The sequence below is a fragment of the Thamnophis sirtalis genome, unplaced genomic scaffold (genome assembly GCF_051295495.1).
Source record: "Thamnophis sirtalis isolate CommonGarterSnake01/CBP01778 unplaced genomic scaffold, rThaSir2_p1.2 scaffold_2, whole genome shotgun sequence".
In the NCBI taxonomy this organism is placed as follows: Eukaryota; Metazoa; Chordata; class Lepidosauria; order Squamata; family Natricidae; genus Thamnophis; species Thamnophis sirtalis.
Window position 1 is genome coordinate 149251078 of NW_028261382.1, and position 16573 is coordinate 149267650.

Sequence of the window (16573 nt, forward strand, 5' to 3'; positions counted from 1 at the left end):
ATTAAATGATTTTAACAATGTAAGGATTGCAATCTCTGAGCTAAGTGCCTAAATCTTCACTATTTGTTTTTTAAGAAGTTTTTCTTTATCCATCTTCAGCTCCTTTTGGGTATTCCTAAAGGCATTTCTTAATTCAGAAATACTGTGTTACAAAAGCCATGGCATCTACTTAGAGCTGTGATGGTGAACCTATGGCACACGTGCCAGAGGTGGCACACAGCTCCCTCTCTGTGGGCACGCAAGCTGTTGCCCCAGCTCAGCTCCACTGCGCATGGGCACGTTCCTCCCACCGGCAAGTGTTCTTCGGGTCACTGTCACACATGAGTGGGGGTGGGGCACACATGGAGGGCATGCCTGCACCTGCATGGAGGTGCATGCAGGGTGTGTGCACACATGTGCAGGGAGCATATGTGCAAGGGCCATGCGTGCATTGCATTTTGGGGGGTTGGGTGCACGTGCTTTGGGCACTCGGTCTGGAAAAGGTAATCCATCACTGACTAAGGGTATGCTCACGACTAGATATTCAGCTGTGATAGTTTTGGAAAGGAGGCCAAAGGGACCTTGGAAGAAGGACAGAAATATTCAGCCTGCAGTGAAAAATACCGTTTTTACAATCTGAAACCACCCCATCTTTATACTTAGAGCTGGAATGCAGTATTGTGGGCTAATTCTGCCGACTGCCAGTAATTTGATCGTCAGTAGCTCAAGGTTGACTCAGCCTTCCCTCCTTCAGAGGCGTAAAATGAAGACCCGGATTGCTGGGGGCAATATGCTACTCTGTAAACTGCTTAGACAGGGCTGTAAAGCACCATGAAGCGGTATATAAGCTTAAGTGCTATTTCTATTGCTATTGCTACTGCTGCTCTGTACTTTCTTTCTCAACAGAAATACAGTCAGACCATTGCTGTGCTTACTACTTCTGAACAGATCTATGGTCCTGCAGCAGGTTTACAGAGCTTGTATTTGTATTTCTTCAGAAATAGACCTACTGATCTCATAGTGTTGAAAAAAGATCTTTAGATTGCAAATGTAATGCCCAGAAAGAGCTCCCGAACAGGCCAGCTTCATATGGCTATACTTACAATGTTTCTTCTTCTGTGCACAACCTAGAAAGTACATTCATGGGCATGCAATTATTCCAGGTGGAACTCAAAAAGGAGACACACTCAATGGTCACTAGTCATGCCGTGTTATGGTCATTGCGCCCTGCCTTCTGCTTTCAAAGGAAAACGTGCCTGAGAAGTAGATTCTGAGCTGACCAGAGAAGAGTTGCTTTCTATCTGGATTGACTTGGAAGTCATGTACCTTGAAAGTTGACCTTGACATTTTTAAAAAATTAAGAAAAAAATAGATGGAATCTGATTAGCTTTTATGGCAAACAGAAGAATCAAGGTCATGGATGTTTAACATGACTTAACAAGGCAATTCTATATTTAACCCTCAACATCAAAACTATCAGCCGATGTATCAACTGTATGTTTTATGTAAGTGCACTCATAGCTGCTGGCCCACTGTGCATTTGTGCTCTGATGGGTTATGTGGCTGTGTTTCAGGCCTAAAACATTGGAGTGTTCCCACTGAGACAATACACTATCACATGGGTGTCAGTATGAAGCATCTCAGCATCAATCTGCTTGACTTGTTACCTTTAAAACAGAGTCTTTAATTAAAGAGGTTTGAGGTAATTAGGAGATCAAGGAGTAATTGCAGGTATTATTCAAAATGGCCAAGAGGTGCTAAGAGTTCAGCTTGGATTAGTTATTCTGTCAGAAACTTTTCATATCAACCAGAAGATGTGCTTCTATATTTGTTACTTGAGTTTAGCTCAGCAGATACTAAAAGCTTCAGGCTGACTGGGGAATCCTGGGATTGAAGTCCACCCATCTTAATGTTGTTGGAGTTGAGAAACACTGCTAGGTATTTTGGACAACAGTATCAATCTCCAATACCTTTTTTATATGCTCTTTGGGGCTCATGGAAATCAATATTACTTCAGTTGTAACTAAACCAGTTGAAAAGTTCATTCTTGCCTGACTTAGTTTCTGCATTTGTTTTACAAGTCTTCCACTGTGTGATTATCACTCTGACAAAGAAGAACAAACTGCCATGGTCCCTTGCTGCCTGCAGCTTTTAATTTAAACAGACAGCTAGGAACCTAGGATTCACAGCTTAAACAGATGGAAAGGCTCAAGCAAAAAGGTGCTGCTTGCAGCTTCTTCTAAATTTGGCCCATCTTAAGCTGAAACATATTTTTGTAGGGAGTGGGTTTCAGAGGTGTTAGTCTGATTATCTAGTGAGCTTTACCCGCAGGGAAAAGGCTTCCAGATTTTCAGATGAGTAAGTTATATAATAGTAAATAGATTGTAAATATAAATTATGCATAAAGTTTCTTTAAAGCTTACTTCTTAGCTGACACATATTACATGTGGCTTTCGCTTCTTCTTATTCTCTGGCTTAGTCAATCACTCTTTTCTTCCACAAAGATTTGGAATCTTATCTAGGAATTCATCTATTTGTGGGTCAGTACTCAACTGACACGGTCTATTCCCCAACTTCCCATTTCATCTATCTCAAAATTGAGTGTTTTATTTATGTTATATTCCAGAAGGGGGAAGGAAAAACCGCAAGAAGCTGCCATTTTAATTTTCTCAGAAAGCTATTTTTAAATTGGAAGGGTTTTTTTTTCCAATTGGGTAAATTGAGAATAGTTACTTCTTTGTCAATCACTGGATGTTGCCATTTCAGCTCACAGAGGTGTGTGGTTTTTTTATAGCTTCAGATTGCAGAAGAAGACTACAATTCCATCCAGAATTTTGCTTTATTGGAGTACTGCTTTGTTAAATATTACTGGAAAAATATAGCATTTATTGATGCAGTCTTGTTTAAAATGTAAAATTATAGTTTGTTATTCTATATAGCCATGTTATTAAACTTGAATTATTTGGCACTTGTATTTAGCAAATACAATTATTTGCACAAAAAGTCTGAAAATGATTTATTTGGAAACACAGAAAATGTTAAGAAAGGTCTTGTTCTCAACAGAGAAGGGGAGAATGCTAAAGGGAGAAAACTGAAGAGTAACTGAAGATTAACAGTGCAAACCTATGCAAGTATAGTCAAAATAAAGCTTGATTTCACATATTGGGATATATGAACAATGCACAGTTCAGACTTAATGAATAATGATAAAGCTATTTGCAGTGTACAGTCTGGGTTTCTGTATCAACACCTGTTTTAACAAGCAGGCTTTCCTGTCTCTAGTGAGGAATGATATGCCAAGTAAAACAAGAGTCAGTCTACCCGTCAACCTGGTCAAAACATATGTCCATTTGTCTGAGGCATTACCTGCAAAGATTATATCTAAGCTGTTGCCATTAAGCACGTATTGACAGTGAGATGCACAGTTACTGGGAATGTTCCAAGGGCTACACTGGAAGTCACATCAACAACGAGATGCTGGAACCCCAGCAGTTCTCCATCCATTGTCATTCTCCCAAGCACTGCATCCTCTAATATACCCCTAGGAGAGGCAAATACAGAAGCATAACAAAGAAAGCACTTTTTCAATAGGGAAGAATTTTAAGAAAGGAAGAACTACATATCATCATATCTTGGCTTAAATAGTTTCCAAGCTTCAACAACACTGCAGACTCAAAGAAGCACAATTGCAATGTCACTTCCCTACGCTTCCAGAAAAAGTAGGAGATGGGGGGCAGAATTGATTTCATGGGTAGAAGTGGTCAGGTCGTGATTTCTACAGAGATTTAAATTGAAACCAAGCACAAGGAATTTTGTTCTTTGTGAGAGTTGTTGCTTGAGCTGATCTGAACACAACGGAAACCTGAGCTAGTTTAGGGCTTGGCCCAAGAGCTTTGAAGTGATTTCTCTTGGTAAGGAAATCATTTCCTTTGTCTGTGCATGTTCAGGAAAAATGCCTCATCAAGGAATGGTTCCCACCAAATTGTTCACACAGTAATTACTTTGTACAAAAGACAGCATATATTTTCTATTCCTGGAAGTAAAGGAAAAGGGAGGGGGCGGGGGAAGCAATCATAGGTATCACATACTGATTATGAACTCCCCTCCTTAATCATTGACAGTAGAATTTTTTTTTCATATTTAGTTGCACATAAGTAGAACACAGAAATAAATGAGTCTTAAATTGCTTGTGTTAATTCTAATTGATGCCAATGGTTTTAAGCATCATTAAATACAGAATCAGCCCAAACCCATACTAATACCCCTGTTCCATTTTTGGATCTTTGCATTAGTTGACTTTTGTGCCATCTTTCTGCCATTATCATTTTGTGGGGGTTAAAAGTCAGCTGCCATGTTTTACATTCTTGGAATGTAAAACATGGGCTTGTAAAACCTAGAGCTGTGCCGCCAACAGTCTGACTTAAACATAGTTCACAAAATTATCCGCTACAATGTCTTACCTGTCAATGACTACTTCAGCTTCAACCATAATAATACATGAGCAAACAATAGATACAAACTCAAGGTAAATCGCTCCAAACTCGATTGCAGAAAATACAATTTCAGCAACAGAGTGGTCAATGCCTGGAATGAACTACCTGTCTCTGTGGTTCCATCCCCTAAGCCCCACAACTTTAACCTTAGGCTGTCTATTGTTGACCTCACCCCATTCCTAAGAGATCTGTAAGGGGCATGCATAAGTGCACCAGCATGCGTAATGTCCCTGTCCCACTGTCCCCATTTATTCGTACCCATTTATTGTGTTCATACTTACATTTATACTTATACCTGTTATCTTTTACATGTTTGACAAACTAAATAAAATAAAAATAAAATAGATAAAATATTCCTTCACACTGCTGTCAGTAATCCAATAATTTGTTTCTTGCATCTTTTAAAAAGACTTTACCCTGGTTCACATGGTATGATCTTTTCATCTGTCTGATCAAAACCTTTGTAAGGTAATTTAAATTAAAAATATAGATTTGAATCCACATAGTTCAAATCCAGTGCTATACCTATTCCTTATTTTTGTCTGACTCCATAGCATTCCTATTGTTCCTGATACACTGCCTTAAGGCTATTAGTTAGGAAGCAATATAAAATTTGTTAATGAAATAAAGGAATCCTAGACAGGAATAAACACTTCTGGCCTGGCCCCTCTCTCAAAAAATGTCTGCCCTATCTGCTGAACCAAAATGATGAATTTGTTTATCTCTTATGGTTCATAAAGAAGGTCAGGAGAGAACTTGCTGTTTTGGTCCTTGGAGATGGATAAGAAAGATGGCATTTGCAGTGAATATATGACTAGGCTACCATAGCCAAAATCTAATGTCATCATAAGAAGACCCAAATATGTTCCTTCTATTTCATTATGTCTCTCTGCTTCCATGTTCATTCTGAAGATTTATACTTGGTTTAACCAATTATTTTCAAGACAATTTACATTTCATTGTGATCTGCAACACCATCAAATTAATGGAAAAACACACACAAAACAGCAGCTCTCAAGTGGAACAAGACCGTACTTTATTTTAGTTTTGAAGTAGTTTGCTCTACATATTTTTATAATCGCTTGATATTAAAATGGATGGTGCATGAATGAACCAGATGATGCAGCAAAACTCTGAAACAATCCTCATATCCGAATGACTGTTTGAAAAGTATATATTTAATAGTATAGAAGAATATCTAAAAGAAAACCAGGACAATTAAACTAAGCAGAAAACCAATGTGTTTTTTTTTTTAACTTGGACCTGTTATGACCCAACAAATGAATCTAGTCCATTAGTCAGAACACACTAGGCTACAGTGGAGTTGGAAAGTTGGAAAGGAACAACTTGTGGTTCAGTGGAAGCATCAAAACTACTTATTATTTAATTGTATTGTGGCCACCCACTCTGGAATACTCAGGTGGCTATTAAAGTAATCCTAACAAATTAATATCTATCCTCCTCTCCCTCTTGTCAGAGGGAGATTAACCACTTCTGTGGTTAGTAATTTGACATTTTAACCAATCTTACTGTTAAAAAGTTAAATATTAAAGCAGAATCTGCCTTCATGTTTAAATCCAATAATTTCAATCTATTATTTTATAACCTGCGCTTTGGGATGATAGGGAACAGGTCTTGACCTTCTTGTGCATTATTTTATTTAAAGAGTGTCTTTCTACTCTTCCCTCTGCTTCTTTTCAAGGATAAACATGCCTAGCATTTTCATTCATTCTCTCTTCACAAACTTTGTTTCTTGTTCTTTGATCATCCTCTCAATTCCTTTCTGTGAACCTGGTGCAGTTTGTCTCAATTGTTCGTAAAATATTGTGTGTAAAATTGAACGAAGTTTCAAGATGGGCTTCTCTTCAACACAAAATAAAGTGAAACTGTTAAAAATTTCCATAGATGCATTCCATTTTTTAACCTATTAACGTAATTTCTAATGTTGTTTCTGCCTTCTAGAGTGTTAACTGTTCTATTTGTTATCTTCAACTTTGATAAGTGTTCTTTTCACCTCTCCATCAATATCACTAATAAAACTAGCTTTTCATAGTTGGCCAGGACTGAATGGCTACTTGGTATACCAAGTAAACGTTCGTTACAGAACTATTTCCAAAGTTCTGTAATTTGCATTTCAGTATGTTACACAAATCCAGCATAGTATGCTGAACCCACAAATTTGGATGTATTTCATAATCGATAAGTACTTCAATTATCTGTAAACAATCTTGCCCAACTAGATTAGCACCATGTTTCAATGCCAGAGGAGCTTCCAAACAAGCCTCCATGCTTGGATGATGAAACCATGCTTGTGGGTTGGAACTGGTCAAGTGACCATTAGGAGACTGCAAACCCTACTGACTTTTGCTAAGCTTTGAGGAAGCCAGCCGCCTGCATACAAAGTTGGAAGCTTTGGGACAAGCTTTCCCTTGCTTAACCTCTTCCCTTCCCCTAGAAACCCACAACTCTTCAATGAAGAAAACAAACAACAACAAAAGCTCAGAGGGACAGACTTGTTGATATTTCTCCCCTCCCCCCCCACCCATGTTAGGTGCTGAAACTAAACTTTCCACTTCTGCCCTCTAATCTTGATCCCCTTTAACCACGTCATTTGCTAACTTTATTGTGCGGAGGGGGGGGGCAGTGAGGTAGTGACTGTGATCAGTTTTAAGGATGAATGATTGTGAGGGCTCTGCAGTCGCTGTAACTCTAAAACTACATATGACCTTGCAGTTTAGAAACTACACGGCCATATGTCGTTTTTGGGAGGTCTGTCATAACTTCAAACGACCGCTAAGTGGTTGGTTGTATCTTGAGAACTGCATGCAAAGAGGGATGCAATGTCTGTGTTGCTTTACCTCATATCCTAAAATATGAACAAACTCTCACATAAAATAGACCAGCTTCAAATTCTTCTTATACTATTACTTGTGTACAGATATCAATAAGTAACTCTTAAATTACATCTCTGGAAAACAAACTACTGGTAATTTAAAAACTGTCTGGTCTGATCTGCTTAATTTAATATCCTTAGAATTGAAATTATTTCTGTACCGGGAAAAAACAGTACCGGGTTTTCTTGTTCTTTTCTTTTTGTCAAACATAAAGTCTTGCTTCATTCAAGTATTACCAGTGCTATTCAGTTTAGGAATATAATTGAACAGGTTGTAAAATGTATGGGATGTAATATTTGGAGGCCTGTATGCCAGGGTTTTTCTTCAAGATACCAGAGTTACTGCATTGCATCTTAGCTGTCAACCTATTTCTTTCCTTTGTAGGTTTCATTTTGTGTTATTTCTTCACCTTTCGGAGACCCCTTACTTCTCCTCTCTTAAATCTACACTCACTACCAAGCAGACATAATCCAAGAATTTCAGTAAATCAACACTATATGCTCCCTACTGACTCAGAGAATTTGATACTGACAGATTATTACACCTAGAAGAAAAATACTGCCATAGATTCTCTAACATTATTTGCCTGGAAGTGAGAGCAGAGAGAGAGGTGAATAAGATCCATTATGAATGTACCAATGCCAGTGTTTTGCTGTAGTAGAATTATTTTTAATTTATATTTTATTACAGAGAACATAGGTTTCTCAACAAATGGCTTTGCCCATCTTTAAAACCAATAACCAATTGCTGCATATCAGTTACCTGCCTTAGAGTGCAATCCTATGCAAGTTTACTCGGATGTAAGAATCAGTGAGTTCAAAGGGATCACAGGTAGTCCTCACTTAGCAACTGCAATTGAAACTGGCAACTCTGCTGCTAAGAAATGTGGTCATAAAGTGAAATATTACAAGAGATTCTTATCTTGCATTATATATTACTGTTTTTTTTTCTCTAGGGTCATTTCTAAGCTACTTTACTCAAACTAGGAACAAAGTTCCCCCCTAAGATGACTATGGATACATGAAGAGCTTAAAACCTGTACTATTCATTGTACTCAAGACATATGCATAACATTTAAGTGTGTAAGGTTATGACTCTAAACTTTTAGAAACAAATTCTATTGAAATTCATAGGAAGATCACCTAATTACCATAGTTAGGATTACAGTATTATGCACTCTGTACTTTTGGTAGTGACTCTTGCATTTCCTTCTATTCTTTGGAGAGGAAAAGAGACAGAGATAGAGATAGAAATTGGACAGTTCTACCAAAGCCAGCCAACCTTCTTACCTTCCTTCCTTCCTTCTTCCATCCCTCCTTCCCAAATTTTGTTACCCTATAATAGGAAAAATTATACTATGAATAGACAGAAAAATTCTTAGATGACTATTCATTAAAGTGAAAATTGGAATTCTTAAGTAAAAAAAAATCTTATGTTTTCAGTAGCTTCCCTTTTTATGTCTTCTTTTGCTTCCTGTTGCTAGGTCATCCATCATGAAACATGAACTTCTTTTTCCACACTTACATTGACCCTTAAGGTAAAATTTAGAAGCAATTCTGTTGCTTCTGTAATTGACAAAACAGTTATGAACTTTTAGCCATGTAAAAAGCATATGATGGAAAATCTCAATCATGTTAGCTCTAGGTACACTGGAGATGTGGGGACTGAAGTGATACCTTTTGTACTTAAAGCATAAGCTGTTCCTACAAGGACTGGGTTTATTTATTTATTTATTTATCCATTACCAAGACAACTCTGTGAACTAAATTGGGCTGAGACAGAGTGACCAGCTCAAAGCCTCTGAGTGAGTTTCCATGGCTGAGGGCGGAATAAACATTAGGTCTTTCTGATATCAAATTAATCTCCCCAACTCTACAGCATAATGAGATTGTGTAGGTTAATTTAACTATGAATCTCAGACAGTAACTTTCTCATATATGAATGACTCAATATTTTATATAAATATCAGAATAATATCTGCATGTTGATTCCTACATGTGTGCCTCTAGAACTGAGTCTTTGAGCTCATTTCCCTTAATAAAAACATGCAGATGGACTTCTAAGAATAGTATTTGGAGAAGGCAGTTGTCTATTATCATGCAAGAGCCTGGCTTTGTTATCTCTCAGCACCAAGACTGCAATTCATTGCAAAGTTTCCACCTGATGGACACAGATTGCTCCAAGTATCATGAATTGGTCCTTGCTACTACTGGTACATGTTGAAATAAATTCTCTCTGCCTAATGCTCTCACTGCCTCTAAGAGCATTATTTTCATTTGAATATTATATTCCTGGACATCTAAACATCTAAATCAGTTGTCCATTTCAGAAATGGGTAAATCAAAGTGTTTACTTCTAGGATGAATTTAATTGTGGATATTCTGGAAGCCTCAGTGGCAAGGAAAGCAGGAAAGGAGATATGGAGAAAAGTCAGTGGGGTTTAAGTACGTTCACAAAAGTAACTCCACCTGTGAGCAATAAATACTATATATTTGGATACAGGTGTATTTTGCCCTGTATGGACCTTGTGTCTGCAATGACACAGCATTATAGACACTTCCGCATGAAATAAAGTGTGACCCGTCAAAACCGCGGTCCACAAAAGCGCGATCGACGAAAGCGCGCATTTGACGTCATTACAGCGCGACGAAAAAAATTAAAAATTGAAATAAAAATAAAATTAAATCAAGCCGATTCACATAAAGGTAAGGGTTAGGGTTAGGGTTAGGTTAAGGGTTAGGGTTAGGTTTAGAGCGTTAGGGTTACGTTTAGCGTTACGTTAAAGGTTAGCGTTAGGTTTAGCGTTAGGTTTAGCGTTAGGTTTAGGGTTAGATTTAGGCTTAGGTTAAGGGTTAGGTTTAGGGTTAGGTTTAGGGTTAGGTTTGGGGGGGTTAGGGTAAGGTTTTCGCTTTATTTTTACATTTTTCGATCACAGCGCGATGTTTTCGTCGCGCTGTGATGACGTCAAATGCGCGCTTTCGTCGACCGCGATTTTGTCATCCGCGGTTTTGTGGTGGAACCGAAATAAAGGATGTCCGTGTTGCCCTCTCAATAAAATGACTATTGGGAGAGCTAAGAAAGAACTGGATTCGAAAACAAAAGTGTCTGACAGTTCGAAGTCTACAAATCTTCTCATTCCTGTATAGAACATTTATTATAGAGTCACATGTACCCCAAACTACTGATCCCCAAATTTCCAGTCTTGATTAACTGATATCATTACCTGGGAATCCTTCAACATCTCTGGAGCATCCCACCTTGGGTAAAGAGTGACTGAAGTGATAACTAGAAGAGGGCAGAAAATCTATACTACATATTTTCAACTCTAGGATAGTTTTATGGAAAAAAATGGCCACCGTTTCTTAGAAGATCATTTGGTCCTCACATTATCACTCTTTTCCTTCAGCATTTTCAAAGAATTAATATCATTTATCCTGAGAGTATATTTATACCGTTTCCCTGAAAATAAGACCTCCCTGGATAATAAGCCAAATCGGGCTTTTGAGCCCATGCATTAAAATAAGCCCTCCCCTGAAAATAAGCTCTTCCTGAAAATATTGCAACACAGTAGCAGCCATGAGGTGACCACACTTACTACCTCCTGCACCTCAAAAATAATAAGACCGCCCCAAAAATAAGGCCAAGTGCTTATTTCGGGGGTCAAAAGAAAATAAGACCCTGTCTTGTTTTGGGGAAAACATAGTAATATGTTTGCAAATATTTGGGCTTATAATTCTATTTTATTTCACTGGTCAAGGCATATGAGTTTGGTTGTCCGTGCAATGCAGTAATTAGTTTAGTTTGTACAACACCCTTCCATCTTGAACATTTCTGTAAGTGTAAATGCCAAGAGGACATTTTTAGATTTTCTCAGCTGCATACAATATTATTCAAGCTCTACAAAAAATAATAAAGCAATCAAATATCAAATACCCATTGATAGGAAGATGTTTGCATGTCTTTTGGCCAGCAGAGTGCTGCTGGAGGCCGGGGAGGCCCAAAACAGGCCTTGTACAGCCCATTTTTGGCCAGCAGGGTGCTACAGGAGGCATCTGTCCCATCTCCACCCCTGCCAGCCCACTGAGAACTACAATGCAGATCCGGCCCTCAAATAAATCCAGTTTGACACCCCTGATCTAGGGACATCTGCAGGATAAGATTAAAAAGTCAAAATGGTGGCTACATCAAAGAAGACATTAAATACCTCAATAAGTCCCTTATATCAAATCAGAACTCCAGAGAGAAAGATGTCCTATATCACAAGATAACTCCATATCATCTCTGATTTCTTCTTTCTTTCTTTCTTTCTTTCTTTCTTTCTTTCTTTCTTTCTTTCTTTCTTTCTTTCTTTCTTTCTTGCTTCTCCTCCTCCTCCTCCTCCTCCTCCTCCTCCTCCTTCTTCTTCTTCTCTCTCCCCCCCCTTTGTCTATAAAATTGTTCACATCCACTAAGACTCAAACACCCAAAATATTACATCTTCCAATAGTTTTATTCTGTCTAAGCCTGCCAATCATAAAGTTTCCCTAATGGAATCTTTACTACTTATTTCAGCAACCACCATTAATAAGAAATTTCTTTAATGAAAGAAGAGTGTACACTCAGGGTACAATTTTTTTATTTCCTAAAAGCTTATAAATAGATTACACTTCATAAAATCCTTCTTTTTGTTCCAAGTATGATTTCCATGATTCTAAACTAGAATCAGACCCCAACATACTTATTTATCCCTGGGCTCTTCTAATGGGATTTCTGCATTTTGTTATCTAATATAGGGAAGCAACATCTGATTTGAAATATAGGTTTGCATTTAATGGGCATTTAAAAAAAATAACCCGCTCAATTGCAATTTTTGGTGAAGCTAATTATACTAAGATTGCAGAGTTGTACAGGGCTAGAAAGTTTAATGTTTTCTTCCTTCTGAAGTAATAATAATGATTCTTGCAAGAAAATTTCCTATTGGAAGTAATGTGTGATTATTATGGAGAGGGGGAGGTCAATTTTCATTTTGACTATCAGTTGTACTTTGAAACAAAAAATGACTAGATCTGGACCTTCTTTAAAACTGCATGAATCAGGTAGATTGAATATATGCAATAAAAGGCTCATTAGATACATCAGAAGACAACCCTTTGCCCTTACTGTGATTGTGTGCATAAATACACTCCTTACATTCTCCACCAGTCTTACTAACAAAAAGCCCACTACCTGTGAGGATCACCTTGTGAAAGGGGATTCAAGTTCCAGTATCCAAAGATTATGTAGTGGCACAAAAATTGGAAATGCTATAGTGCTCCTCCTTGTGTTTTGGCCAGATAAAATTTGGCAACAAATGCATGTCACTGAGTCTGAACATAAGAGTTTTAATAATTAAAGTGAGCATTATTGAAGTTCTATTTAAGAAGCTCTCATAGCTCACAAACTAAATAAATTAAATCACACAGCAAGAAAGTGCTAGGCTTATGATGTTAAAGATGTGTATGCTTAAAATACAGCTGCTGATCCGATTGTGGTTTTCCTGGCATTTGAGATAAAGTAGAATTCCATCATTTCTTGGGGTTAGTCTATGTTTAAAAACATGTTCCAAATCATAAATGTAATAATATAGCTTCAGCTCCTGTCTGCCATTATGGCAGTCTGATATCTATCCGTGTATAGGAGGCATCTTTTCAAACCTACTGGAAAGAGTTGCATGAGATACCAACCATAGTGCAAACATGAAGTTGCCATATGTTGCCATAGTTTAGGGGTCCTAGATATTTTAACATTTCTGGGAGACAGCACCCTGACAATGCATGTATAGCCAGTAATCTTATAAATGCATTGTATAGGTTATTTATTTCAGAAGAAACATGTTGCCATGTATTCAAAATCCTTGGAGGCAGTGGTGGGATTCAAAAATTTTTACTACGGGTTCGGTGGGTGTGGCTTGGTGGGCATGGCAAGGGAAGGATACCCATTCCCTGCCCAACCCACTAACCTGCTTTCCAGGTCTGTTCTAATGTTCAGGACAACAAAAGAAGATCAGCTGGGAGGCAGCAGGGGCGGAGCCAGCCTATTTGCCGGTTCTCCGAACTACTCAATATTTCCACTACTGGTTCTCCAGAATCTGTCAGAACTGGTTGACTACTACCTCTGCTTGGAGGCATGAGATTATCTTCTTTATCATCACAAGTATGCCCTGATTCTAATGTGGGTTGTTATTCTTTTCAGCCTCCAGAATTCATTATACAATAATGTTTGGAACAAATATAATTTTCAAGAAGTTTGTAAAAGATTGATCAATATTGGGTGTTCACCTGGCAATGCAATGGCAAAGGCAGCCTTGTCTTTAGGAATAACCTTCAAGTCAATCCCAACTCACAATCTCCACCTCATAGTTAATTCATTCTATCCTCACAACACTATGCTTTGGTAAACCCATAGCCAGATTTCTGTTTTAAATCTAACTCCCATGAGTGAGTCTGAAATAATAGCATCATTGTGTTGATGCAGCCAAGCTTAAAATCTGAATTCCTAATCAAATTGAAGTTTTTTCTTTTATGTTTGACCTATGTGCTTTGGAAGCATTTCAGAATTTCTCTAAAGCCTCATAATTTGCTTCAACAAAACAAATTATTTGTAAGTTAACCCTCAAGGTTCTGGTCATGTGCAGACTCAATTTCAGAAAAAGTAGGGTTGTTGTCAATAGCTATTTGGATACTCAGATCAAGGCTAGTAGCTATTGGGACATCATATATATTAACAGAGCTGTGCAGAGATTTAATTTTGCGTTTTGAATCAAAGCAGTTTTCTTTACCAAAGCACAAATGCAGTTTGAAATACCAAACTAAATTGGACATACCAAATAATTCCACATTGCTCAAATTGTTTTAAAGTATATAAAATTAATGCATTTTTCTTCTGAATCAGTTGAGAAATTTGAATTGAATCAACTGAAAATTGTATTCATTTTCTGAACGAAAATGCCAGTTTGAAGTGGACTTCTCCAACAGTTAAAATCAAAAGAGCAATTTGAATTGGATCACTTTTGATTAATGAATTATTGAATATTTCAGTGGCGTTTATGCCACTTGTCATGTGTAAATGAGTAATTAGAAGATTAAAAATGTTAAAGGGGCAATATAGAGTCAACACCTGTACCATGTCACCCCCACAGCAATGTGCTCAATTACTTCAGAATCCAGTGTCCTGACAAAGGAATAAAGATCCCTGCAAAATAAGACTCCTGCTTAATAGAAGATATCTCAAGAGGCTCCGGATGAGGGGATCCACGTGCCTCATATTCAGAAGAAGCAAAAGTAATGCACCACCACTAAGAGATATAACTAGATATGATATTCTTTCCTATCTCCAAAGAAGGCAATGTGAATAGAGATTCAATTTTAAAAATGCTCTGTTATGCTCTTTAAAAAAAAAAAAAAAAGGGTTATTTACCCCCAAATTTTAGCATATGTTGTTATAAATATGAAGAAATATTTTTCTTTCCTTTAGTTTCAATTTAATAATCCAATCTCAGATTTGCCCAAGCAGAAAAGTGAGGGAATAAGACAAAGGAAAAATGCAGAGCAGAAGAGACATTGGTGGCAATAGAACTGCATTTCCTCACCTTTCTCACAGCTCCCTCCCTCCCTTCACCATTTTTAACCACATATGTACTCTCAATTTCCCAAGCTAACTACAAAGCAGTTCTGAATTGTATAAGACAAATAACAATGTCAGTCAGGAACAGCAGCTGAAGCTAAGTGGCAACTTACTGTGCACAAAGGTAGAGCAATAAAGCAAGCACGTGACCAAGATCCTTTGAGGACTGTTGCTGCTGTGTGTTTTGGCTTTAAGAGAAACAGCAGTATTCTGTCACTAACATCGGCAGGGCTGGATAAGATACTAAGTTTGACTACCCCCCAAATCCCTGACGTTTCCTTTGGTGGTTTTTGTGCGTGCTCGCAGCCTAACAAATGGTCAGGTTTTGTTTCAAAAAAGCAAATGGCCTTCTTCTTCTTCACGTCAAGGTAGCCTAAAACGGCTTTAAGATCCGCATCTTGCAGGATACCCAAATCTGAAAGTGTCCTAAACCTGGCAGTTCTTTTCCTAGTAAATCAATACCATGTTTTCTAATTTGTTCCCTCCACCAATTCTTTAAGCCAGAGACCATGGTACACCCTGATTCCCTCAACAAGCTCCCTGTGTCGTGTCGTCATCAACTCTTTTCAAAACCCACTTCTTCAAAAGCACAGCTACTTTAGAAGCTCTGCTCCTCTGCTGTCAACCACAGCTGCCATTAGGAGGTGATCGTTTCTGTTTCTATCTCCACTATCTTCAGATTGCTGTTAAATGTTCAGGAGGAAGCCCAGGCAAGGTTTTTTTTCCCTGTTTAGTTGGCTGGAGTTGAAGAATTACACTCCATCCTTTGTCTTATGTGTATGAGATATGATTTAATCTTTGCAACATGCTTGCTCGGAACTAAGGCTGTAGGAGAGCTACACATGCCAAATCCCATCATAGTGCTTACCACAAAGAACCATGTTATTGTAATTGGAAGTATGTCCTAAACCAGTCTTCACTAAACTGGACCTTCCTGGTGTGTGTTGGAATTGCAATTCCCAAACTTCCCAGTGACCAGTACTGGACTTTGGGAGTTCCACCCAAAACATTTGGATGGCAACAGGTCAACAAACATTTTTTTAATGTACGAAATGAGCAACGACTTGATCTTTCATAAACAACAAAGAGGTTTGTGCTCCCTATCAGTGCTTCTATAGCAACAAGCTTTTTACTTAAGGACAGTGGAATTTTTCAACTCTCCCTTTCGTCAGATGACGCTTTTAAAGGTAATGTCTGAATTAACAGGCATTCTAGATGTGGACCCTAATAGATTTTTCATTGATATGATTCTTTAGAGAGCCAATGATGAGTAATGATGGAACCAGTTAGAAGGTACTTTTGGATCTGGAAAATTGTCATTTAGCCACAATGCTCATTTGGTTACTTGGCCAATTATGGCCTGCCTTTTCTCCCACAGATGCAAAAATAACATGGGCAAGCTGAGAAATAATGTCCAGGTGTATTTCCAATGCAAAGCTGCATTGAACTTTAATTGTTGCTACTCCCCTCTTTTGCCACAATGTGAGGGGGTCTTATGGTGAGGGTAATAAGAAGCTAACCCAATTATCTACCACCTTAGCTTCTGCTTCAGAGGAAACATTGCAA